Genomic DNA, 12,223 nt, shown 5'->3' on the forward strand with positions numbered 1-12,223 from the left:
TAGCCTGGAGCACAGAAGATTGATTCCCTGCTCTGCCACAAACTTCTTGTGTGACCATGATTAAATCACTTAATACCTCAATTCCTTAGCATGGTCACCTCTTGTGATTTTGTTGTAAGTCATGATTTTTAAGGCCCACGCTGCTGGATGATATTACATGTGAACCTCAGTGTTAACTTTAAATAAAAAAGCAAATTACTAACCTTTAAAAAAAATCTTATGATTTTTATCCTTATCTTATGATTTTGGGGTCCATACTCATGATTTTTGAACAGTTGAGGTTGGCAGGACTGGCACCCCATATGTAAAATAGGGATATTAGCACAGGGGTGTTGTGAGGATAAATATATTCAAGATTGCGAGGTGCTCAGATACTATAATATTGAGGGCCTTATAAGTACTTTAGGTAGACTGGGGATTGGGCTGGTGACCAGCAGAACTAAAAGCATGAGTCTCTACAGCTTGAGCTAAGAGCCTACTTCGCTGACCGGAGTCTATAACATTTTGGGAGGGGGATGTGTAACATAGATCGACCAGCGAGTTACATATAGACCCTGGGGTTATGGAACATGTTCAGTGGACGTGAGGAGGGAAAGGTGCATTTGCTTTTTGCCACAGACCCCCAGATGACCTATTCGGCTAAGTGGCAGAAGTACCTGGGAGGCAGGGGTTAGGAGGCATACCAGCTGCCAGCAAACACAAGGAGGAGAGGAAAAAAAGCAGGGCTGAAACTGGAAGAAAACGTGACTCCCTCTTTCTCTCTGTCTCTTTGTAGGCTGCTCTCAGATGCCAAACATTCTGTGCATTACAACAAGGCAGTGGTTTGTAGTATTGGATCAGTGCAACAGGGAGATAAGGTTCTGCCTTTGTATCAGAAGCAGCTGCAAAGGGGAAAAAAGGTCTTAGAACAAGAAATTAGTTCATTTGATTTTTTTTTTAAGTCAGATCAACAGCAAAAGCAACCCCCTTCTTCCTTCTCCCTCACATACCTACAGTGGAGTCTATCCATCAGCCTCATCCTACAGGTGGGGGCTTGTGTTCTCAGCTTCCAATGACTGCATTTGTAACTGAGACAGGCAGTAAGAGCTCTACACATAGTACTGGTCTCCCAGGGCCTAGTTTTTCACTTCAGCCAGAGTTTCCCGTGGCTGGCTGTCCCCAGCTCCTAGTCTTGCAATGACAATCACCAGAGTACTTCAGGTTGAATTCAATCAATTCAACTGGCATTTGCCAAAGCACCAGTGCGGCTGGCACCCAAATGCCCTGCAATATGGTGAGAGGGAGGAGTGCAGCACAAACAGAGAATAGAAGGAAATATGTGAATGGGTTTTTTATCATTGCCTGAGTTAAGGCCGCTGTGGGTTATGTGAAGTGATTGCGAGTGGTCAAAGGTAAATTTGCTACTGATCTCTCGGGGTAAAATTCACAGTACCACCAGCCACAAGGGTTCCAAAATCATGAAGCAGCCCTCAAAATAGTGGGATTGGCTAAAACCCCAGGAGATTTAGAAGCAATGTGTTTGCAATTCTTTTTCTTTGCATTTTGAGCCTGTAGGATGCACTCAGGTCATGATTTTAGGCTTTTCTCTTTAACTATCAGGGCAAGAAAAACATTTTTTTTCCAGTTAAACTGTGATTCTCACAAATAATTTTGATTGCAGTAGCTGGGGCTTGAAGGATAACACCAAATATCCCAAGACTCACAATAAAAGTGCCAGATTTGGTAACACTGTATCTCCTCCAGGAAGCATGGGTAAAAGGGCACTATGCAGGTGAAATGGGGTCTGAGAGCTGAAAACCATCCTCTTCTAAACCTAGAGCCAGGGCGTGAGGCTGCAGTACCATCTTTCCCTCCTCAGACACCTCTTGAACCTGTGGACTGGAGTAGCATCTGCAGCACGCTGTGCCAGTTGCACTGTGTGTTGGAGGTAGTGGAATCATGTAAGACTATTGCAGGCATCCTATTCTGGCCCTCCCCTCTTATCAGCTTAGAGACCTTTTTCATGGTAAATAGAGGTGCAGAGGATTCCCTAATTTTGCAGTCCACCGCAGGCGTGAAATGATGTCAAAGGCCTTGTGCTGGCCCTCTATGAGGTGTGAATTTCACCCTTAATACAGGAGTGAGGCAGTTCAGTACTTCTCCCAGCCATTCATCATCGTTGTCTTTATTTTATTACTTGTTCTGTGCCAACAGAGTGCTCAGTGCTGTACAAGACACAGGAGAAGGCATGGATTCTATGATCTGAATGTGAAGTGGCATGGCATGCCCATGCACACATAATGGTCAGGTGATGAAGTCCCCTATGGTAGTATTTTGAATCGTCATTTACAGAGGCCAGAAGCTATTTGCTGTTGCAGGGCCAGATTCTATACGCCCGGCTCAGGTGGTGCAAAAGGGCCATAACCTGGGTACTAATGCCCAGCAGAGAATACCTCTGTCAGAATTCGTGCTGTGTCTCAATAATTGTCTCTTATTAAGGTTGTCTGACACTTCCCATTATAAGACCCTGTTTTCAGTTGCTTATAACTTTCCCAACATTTAAGCTTTCAATTTGAAATTTTTTGTCCTGGGTGTCACTCTCAAGCTGAATTTTTTTTTAAAAAAATTCCAGCCAAAATAGTTTTGAAGTTACGGAAGAACAAAGCTAGGGAAAATATTTTGTTTTGCCCACATTAAAAAATTCTGGCAACCTTTTCTTTGAAAAGCTCTAGTGTGCTGATGCTTTGGAGCAAGGTCTTGAGATTTGGAATTGGGTGTGGCCTTTGGGTCTAGGATGTGCCTTTTGCTGTCCTTGTGAAAAATCTGAACAAATGTGATCAAGTTATAAAACTTTGAAAAATGTAGTTCAGACATGCTCAGTAGGTGAGGAGAAGGGCAGAGGGCTGAGGAGCCATGGGTGGGGAAAATACGAGACTGGGACAGTTTGGAGAGACTGGAGTAGAAGGGGTCATGCTTGGGGAGAATGGGCAGAAGACTGTATGCCCATTAGCACACTCCACTCCAGAGCTTGGAATGTAACTCAAGATTCCTGAGTCTCACCATTCCTCAATTCGTGAGACCCTCTGGCAAAGCATCCCATGTCCTTCTAGTGCCGATTCACATAGAAGAAGACAACCTACTACTGCTAACAGTCACTCTCTTAGCTCAAATGGCAGAGGAATGTGTGGTGAATCTAAAGCTTTCAGCTGTGCTGTGGAATTTCTGTTTTTTCAGTTTCCTTTTTTAAAAATGTAGGCAATTACGGACAACCATGGTCATGCTTTCTAGAATGGTCAGACAGCTGAGGGTGTCTTCCTTGTGAGTATGCTGCAGCTTCTGTACTCCAGAGTGAGACCAAGGATATAAGGGTTAAACAACAATTCTCTTTCTAAGATACATAACAAGATGGATCCTACAGATTGGGAGCGAGCAGACCCTCATTGTGCCTGCGTTATGGGAAAGACCTCTCACAACTGGAGGCCCTCTGGTGATTACACGTTTAATTTTAAAGTGACAGTACCACAACATACCACGCATACACAGAGTTAAAATAACATTACTAAGGTTGCAAAGTCAAGCACTCAAAATTTAGGGAGTGCCAGAATTAAGGTTGCCTGTACATTAAAAATTTGCTTGTTAATGTAGTTTTTGTGCGTTCAGTATAATATACATGGTAATATTCTGCCTGTTTAATATACAGTTTTGACAAATGAACCATTGCACCCCTGTAATAATACTCTTTGCATATGCCACCCCACCCCTGTGTAGAATATTCAACCCTTTTCAGAAGGTATTGTAAAGCTTATGCCCACCTTAAAGAATATTTGCCTGCTTTGTAAAAATAACCCTGCCCCCCGTCAAAATCTACCTAGACATCTCTTCTCTGTATTTATATATGTAGCGAATCAGGCAGTTCTTTCGAATGAACCTTATTTTACACAATTTTCTAATGTGCACACCATCAGAATACATGTTGTTGTTAATTCAGATCCGTAATCTGCTCATTCATAAATTCAAAGAGAGCATGAGAATTTCTCTCCCTTGTCTCTGTGCAAAGGGGTGGAGGAAAGGAAAGCAACCCACAGATCAAACAGAAGAAGAAAAGGAAAGTGAGGTGCAAAGAGAAGGAGATGAAATCACACTATAGCCCAGTCCATGCCTCTTGGGAGGCTTCCCCTGTTGTCCTGAGTGTAAGCTATCAGCACTCAGCAGTGTGGCTGTTGCTGCAGGACTGCAGAGGTTCAAGTCATCCTAGTGACCTCCAATCTCCCTAGTGCAGATTTAGAGGTCACCTGACACTCCTGTTAGGTTCACTAGAGATCTGTGATGTGGACAGGCACCATAATCCCAGTGTGTCACATAATCATTTTATTTTACAGCTCCCAGGTGCTGACTGGGAGGGGATGGGGGCTGGGAAGGGAAGGAAAGACAAGAGTGCAAGGTCAGCAGCATCTTTATAGATGGCAGAGTGAATGTGAGATGAAAGGGATCGTTGGTTTCACCTCCCCAATAAACCCCTTTTCTCTGCCTGAATGGAAGTGGCAACGAAATGTTCAGCTAATTTATATTAATTCAAGTCCATTAATGATGAGATATCTTTTCTTCTCTCAGCAGAAGGACAATCAAAAGGATTTAATACTGCACTACTCTTTTGACAACACCACATTACAGCCTGCCACCCCTGCAAAATCTCCTACCTCCATGTCTGGCCCGGACCTTTCCCCAAACTTCTCAGATCCATGCCAGGCACCTGGTGCTCCTGGGCCAGGGTTGCAAGGGGAGGTATATATTTTTGCTGTACTTTTCAACCCCTTTCAGTGGATTTCATGCACATTGGGAGATGAAAATATCTCTGCAAGAGAGAAGAACAAAACTTTTATATGTGACATAAAAACAAGGCACCTCCTTCCCCATTGAGATCTATAGTGGTCATCTAAGATTACACACATTTTTTGCCATTAGGGGGCAGTAATCCTGGTGTTCTGCCAAAATTCCTGTTTAGGAAATTACATTCAGCTTCTCTAGCATTCCTGCTGGGGCCTCAATTGGTTACAATGTTCTTCCTTACTTGCTCCTCTAAAATCTACCACAGTGTTGCTAGTGCTCTTTACCAGCTGCCATTGCTGTGCACCAGAGGGGGCTTCATTCAGTGGTGGGTAAAGTGATCCATTATGTAATTATAATTGATCTAAAAAATAAAAGGTAAAAATAATGCATTGAATAAATTCAAACAATACATAGGAGGAAACTGAGATCTTCTGGGGGCCATTCCAAAAGCAAGAAAAGGAGGCTCAGGGTATGTTTACCCTAGAAACACTGCAATGGCACAGTGGCACCACTGTGGTCTAGACCAGGCAGTGGCAGCCTTTAGCACGCGGTTACACTGGTGGCCCAGGCTGGTTTGTTTACCTGCTGCATCCACAGGTTCGGCCGATTGCGGCTCCCACTGGCCATGGTTCGCTGCTCCAGGCCAATGGGGGTGGCGGGAAGCAGTGGCCAGCACATCCCTCGGCCCACGCTGCTTCCCGCAGCCCCCATTAGCCTAGTGGGCCGTGTGCCAAAGGTTGCCAATCCCTGATCTAGGGATTCTTCCATTACTCTAGTAAATCCACCTCTTCGAGAGCTGGCAGCTAGGCAGATGGAAGAATTCTTCTGTTGACCTAGCAGTGTCTATACTGGGGCTTAGGTTCGCTTAATTACATTGCACAAGGTGTGAAATTTTTCACAGCCTTGAGCTATATAGTTAAGCTGACCTAACTTTGTCACATAGACCAGCCCTGAATTAATCAGATCTGCAGAATTTTTCACTCAACTTTAGAATATGTGCAGTGCAGCTGTGCTGCTGTAGCCATACACCTATATTGGGGGAAGGTTTTTCTCCATCAATGGAGTTAGTCCATCTCTCTGAGAGGCAGTAGCTAGGTCAACAGAAGAATTCTTCCATTGACCTTACCGTGTCTACATTGGGAATTAAGTCAACCTATTCTAGGCATTCAGGATGCAACATTTTCCCCAGCCCTGAGTGACGTAGCTAGGTTGACCTAATTTTTAAGCGTAGACTATGCCTTATTCACATTCACTTTATTGTTCATGTGTCAACACCACACTGTGGTGTCTGAGTTTTAACATACAAGGGGAAAATTTAAGTCTGAACCCAACTGCCCAGTACTGTACTCCTTATTCAAGCAAAACTCACTTTGAAGTTGTTATAAAGGAAAGGGGAGTGGTAGCTCCCTTTTATGAGCACCCAGCGAGCCAGTTAGCTATAATATTCCTCTTAGTAGTTGTTCTCTACTTGCTTTACCTGTAAAGGGTTAAAAAGTCTCCCTGCATAGGTAAAAGGCAGGGAGTGAGCGCCTGACCAAAAGAGCCAATGGGAAGGCTAGAACTGTTTAAAACTGGGGAAAAACTTCCCCTTTATCTGTCTGTTGGGGAGAAGCAGAGACAGAGCTGCAGCTGTGCTGTAAGAGCTTGTGCCAGCTATGAAAAATCATCAAATCATACCTAGAAACCCACTCATTTGAAACCCCAGATAGGTAAGTAGACCAGGAAATGTCTAGGGAGATGCAATTAGGTCTATCTCTGTTTATTTCTTTATGGCTTGTGGACTCCTCTGTGTTAACCCCAAATTCTTTTGTTTTGCTTGTAACCTTTATGCTGGACCTTAAAAAGGTTATTCTTGATACTTAGTTATTGTAAGTGATTTTAAATCTAGCAATAGCCTGTGTTTTCAATGTATTTTCTTTCTTTTTGTTTTTAATAAAATTTACCTTTTTTAAGAACAGGATTGGAGTTTGTGTCCTAAGAAGTTTGTGTACATGTTGTTTAATTAGCTGGTGGCAACAGCTGATTTTCTTTCCCGCTCTACCCCGGAGGGTGCAGAAGGTGAAGGTGCTTGAAGGTACCCCACAGGAAGGAATTCCCAAGTGAGCCTTCCTGAATTCTAAAAGGGATTTTTGTACTTGTGTGGTGGCAGCATCTACCCATCCAAGGTCAGAGAGAAGCTGTAACCTTGGACGTTTAATACAAGCCTGGAGTGGCCAGTATTAATTTTTAGAATCCTTGCAGGCCCCCACCTTCTGCACTCAACGTGTCAGAGTGGGGAATCAGTATTGACCGAAGTCAGTTGGTGTTTTGCCTCAGAGCTGCATGTCTGCATCCGAAGAAGTGGGCTGTAGCCCACGAAAGCTTGTGCTTAAATAAATGTGTTAGTCTCTAAGGTGCCACAAGTACTCCTATTCTTTCTGTTTCCACAGATTGTTTGTTCTGATTTTTTTTAACCTAAACATCTTAGTTTTGATAATACCTATGCAGGATATGAATAATTCCAACTGAGATCAGTTGGAGTTACTTGAAAATAGGGCCCTTTGGCAATATCTTTTTAATGGAGGGCAAAAACCCCATTGATTCAGCGAATTGTGAGGTAATGGAAATAATCTGATGATACGATCCAGTGTTGTTCAAACTTCACTGAGGTTCCCCATCTGCATTTCTGTGGTGGAAAGTGTCTCTTGGTTTCTTGTTGGGCATGATCTTGCTTTAACTGCAATGAGAGTCTGGAAGGATGGTGCACTTGGCTTCTTAGAGGCACTTGTAGAAGAGGGAAAATGAGACAGTCCCTGCCCCAAACAGTTCACAACCTATCAATCCCCTCAAAGTATAAATCTGATCTACTTCATCAAGCACATTATTATGAGGAGTAGACAGGGATTGAGAGTTTGTCCTGTTCCTGTTCCTAAAAGAACATTCAATCCAAGTTGTTGATCAATATATAACAATACTGATACTTAGCGAATATCAGCTTTCCTTTCTCTCTCTTTTATAATGGGCCTAGTCTGTCTTCCACTGAGGTCAATTAGAGTCTTTCTATCTAATTATAACTAGATCTTGTGTAGAGTTATGTAGTACGTAGTAGAACTGGCCCTTTACATCATCCCTACTGTACAGATGGGAAAACTGAGTCACAGAGTGGTGAAGTGACTTGCTCAGGGATACCTAGCAGGTCAGTGATAGAGCTAGGAACAGAGCCGAGGTGTCTTCAGTCCTAATCCTGTATGCTGTCCACAAGTCCCTACTGCCTCCCAACTTCTGTGGCCATTAGATTTACCCAGTCCATTATTTGGTCCAAACATCCTCTTGTATCCAGACTTTTGCATAAAAGGGTGAAATTTGCCTCAGTGCAGAGGGGTCATACGAGGCCTTCTGCACTACTTAAACTGGGTGTGAAGGGCTTAAATGTTGCACAGAGTCTTGAGTGGGTTCATTTAATTGTGGAGTGAAATTCAGAGGGGCAGCAGAAGACAAATGTACCACTTATGTTCCAATGAAGGCTCTGTCTAGTGATGAATTTGATGGGATAAGACCGAGATCTAGTTTCTGTAAAACATAGAGGCTGAATTGTACACTGTGGACATTTGTGGCAGGTTACCAACACCCTGTTATTTCTGCAGTTGCCATGGCTGTAGGTAGATATATTTTACCCCAAGAAATTTCCACCTGGCAGAGCTACTAGAGGAGTTTACCATTGCCCAATGCATGCCTTGGCTGTACAAGATGAGTGTCTCTGCTAGTCATGTAATTTAATTTCTTCATTTGCTTCTGGCTGGTAGTATTAAACTCCTCGCCTCTGGAACATGTATATACATCTCATTTTTTTTTATTAACATATTTCCTTTTGAAACTGTGTGAAGCTTTTCTCGAAACTAATGGATTTTTTCCTCCCCTTGTCTGGGCCAAATGTATTCAAATCTTAACTCAGTTAAGTCAGAAGATGCCTATCGTCTCAGCAGGGAATCCCACCCTTTATTCCACAAATCAGCATCCTTTTTATATGACTTTCTGATCTCCAAAGTAAAAGGGATGCTTTTTTTTTTTTTTTAGTTTAACTCTGACGTTGATGTTGCAATGCTCTTTGATAGCCAGGAACACAAGAACTGACTTCAGCAGCAACTGAAACTTCATCAGGAACTAAAAAATTAAAAGGGGTGGTGGTGGAAGGGGGGAAAAATGGCAGAAAGTGAGACTGCTGAAACAACCCTTTGAAATTTCCCAAATGATGTTTGATGTGCCAGTTCCTTAAAGTGACTGCGATACCTTTAGCATCAAACATGTCTCTTTTGGGGCGGGGTGGTGGTGGTGGTGAGGGGAGAAGTGTTATTAGCCATTTTTTGTGATGCACAGAAGGAGTAAGTTTCATTTGAACCTGTAATGGTTCCACCTATAAACCTTTATAAATGTATTTATTGGACTTTAGTAGAGTTCTTTAATATCTTCTTTCTGGTTTTCTTGAATAGTCCTTTATTTCAAAGGAACAGCAGAGGAGATATAAAAAACCAAAGCTTGGAGGAATGTTTACCTCAAAAAATAAGCATTATCCCTCCCTTATCCACCCCAAACCCCCACATGCATAAGGAGTGAAAACAAGAATTAGAAACTCTCTGGAAAGGGACCTCAGAGCCATTAAAGGGAAAATCTTTTCAGTTCCTCAGATGATGGGTCAGATCCTCAGCTGGCATAGCTGCATTGACATAGTGGTGTGATGCTGGATCACACTAGTTGGATTTCTGAGTGCCAAAATCCTCTAATGTAGATTTGAGAAGGATTTTCCACCCTCTAGAACATATTATTAGGGGATGGAGGCGTGTGCATGTTTCTTCTACAATTAATAGATCACGTGCAAATAGAATGTTTCTAGGGAAAGTTTGCAAAATGGGAATGCCACCACTTACTACCAGCTTTGCAGAGCTAAAAGGTTTTACTGTAGATAACATTTTTCATTTGGTGCTGTTGTGTTTCACATTTATTGAGCCCCTGCAAAATGTCTGTAAATCAGAGTTGTATAGATTTGTCATATATCCAACCTGCAGAAATCAGCAAGTCACAAGGATTTAGAGAATGGTGTGAAATCACTTTGAATGGCAGCATCAGAAGTAAAGATTCAACCTGAGTTCCCCCTGCAGCTTCTACTCAGTAGAGTGGCATTTTTCATTTGCTGTCTTTAAGATTGTTGGGTAGTGTTGCTGTGAGCTGTTAAACAACTGCTGTGTTCCATTGTAGAGAGGGCTGCAGCTCTGTGGGAAGTGGAATGATTCCTTTGTGTGTGTGTATCAAAGTGGGTTTCCCAGCTGCAAATGAGGGCAGGATTTGCTCAGTATCACTGAAAATTAGGCCACTTGCTTGAGTGCCTAAATGTGGATTTAGGTTCCTAATTTTAGACACCCAAGTTTTAAAATTTTAGGCTGTGGGACTTGCCCAAGGTCACCGAGCAAGTCAGTGACGGAGCCAGGAAAAGACCCTAGGCGTTCTGCTTCCTTATCCTCTGCCTTAAGCACAGGATCCTCCCATTCCCTCAGTGACCTCAGCTGAAGCTTGGAACACTGAGAAGACGTCCGGTCTCTTCTTGCACGCTGAACCCAACAACAGAAATGAGACCGAAGCATTACAGCCCACAGGAGACTAGACTATAATGTGCCACAGGCAGAGAATAGGAGGGACCAAGGTGCACCAGTGCTCGATGTCCCTGCAATGGCAGCGAAATGATTAAGAGAGATGTAGCCAGATAATCCTGGCAAATGACCCTTACCACATGCTGCACAGGAGGGTAAATCCCACCCCAAAGGTCACTGCCAGTCTGACCTGGGGGAAAATTCCTTCCTGACCCCACATATGGTCATCAGTTAGACACTGAGCATGTGAGCAAGAACCAGACAGCCAGGCACCTGAGAGAGAGTATTGCCACTGTAACTTTTGATGGATGGCTGAGTTTTGTCACATGTTGCCATGTGGTATTCCACAGTTGGGTATGAATTCATCCACCAGCACTGGGATTGACTCAATGGACCTGCATGGTTCAGAAGGTGAATTGCTGTTCTATTTGGGACCAAAGTTAGGGCGAGGCTAGGATACATCGTATGACTGATCATTGCTTGCGTGGTTCCCTGAGCGGTTGCTGAGTTGTACCCTGCTGCACCCCAGTCCTTAGTGAGAGGGCATGGATTTGATTCTGGTGTTTTTCTCACTGCCCATTGCAATTTGCAATTCCTTGGGTCTGGCCATATTTGGTGTGTGTGCTTGGAACCTAGGGACAACCTGTCCTTCCCATCTTGGGTCAGGCAGTGAGATACCCTGTAGAGGTGCTTGAGCAAACAAAACATCCAAATATTGGGGGAAAGAAATAGGGATTTGGGATTGGTTTTTCTGTCACTGACCACTGCAGCTCTTTGGCTGAGCTTTTCCCACACCTCTTGGGGAGATGGTCCTCTACATCATTCCCTCCCTCCTGCTCCTGTTCTGTGCTGCTCAGCTTGGAGGCTCAGGGGCTCTTAACAGACCTGGTGAAGTTGTGTTCCTCCTGCACTGCGTCTGCCTTGGAATGGTGGGGAAGCATATGGATTCCTCCAGCAGTTGCACAGCCCTGCAGCATAGCCATCTTCTCAAAAAGGACCTGGGACAGACAAGCATAGAAGTGCCTTCTCTTGGGCACCAACGGTCATGCCCCCCCCCCCCCAAGGGTTTCTTCATAATAGATTGAAAACAATTGAAAGTTAAAAACAAACGAAACGAAACAAAACAAAAACCAAACAACCTCAAAGCAGTGCGGCTGTTTTTTAAGGCATTTGAAAAGTATTTATTTAGGGTCAGTTTTCTCTGCCCCACTAACTGTTGGAAATCACCCACCAAGACGACAAAAATTCCATTATAAATGTGTAAAGATGGCAGCTGGCCAGTAGAGTCTTACACAGAGAAAGCTTCCTATCGAGTTTTATTGTCAGGAAACATTAACTAAACAGTTTTCAGATTAAAACAGGGGTTTTTACACAAACAGATTTACTGGACCACTTTAGAAGTAAAATCCACTTTCCCCTGCTATCATGTGTGGCAATATACCTTCTCTGAAGCAGCTAGTTTAGATGGATCTCATCTCACTTCTATTCCCTCTAATGAGCACCAGATGTTTTTACAGAGCTCTCAGGTTTAAAGCACCTTATGAGGAGCCCAGTCTCCTTAACCCAACCTTTTACATATGTTTGGATGTGTGCATCAGGAGGTTATCGAGAATTTAATTCCATCCACCAGTGAAAGAGTAGAGTTCCAGCAGCTGTCTTAAAGAAGTAGACTGGGAAATGCTGAGGGCTACCTGAAACATAGTGCGGTAAAACTAGTAAAGATATTAAATCAATAACTGTTGAGAAAAATATCCCAGTTGTGACTTCCTGCAGAAGGGTAATTCATAAAGCCATTGAAG

This window comes from Chelonoidis abingdonii, chromosome 14 (genome assembly GCF_003597395.2).
Source record: "Chelonoidis abingdonii isolate Lonesome George chromosome 14, CheloAbing_2.0, whole genome shotgun sequence".
Lineage (NCBI taxonomy): Eukaryota > Metazoa > Chordata > Testudines > Testudinidae > Chelonoidis > Chelonoidis abingdonii.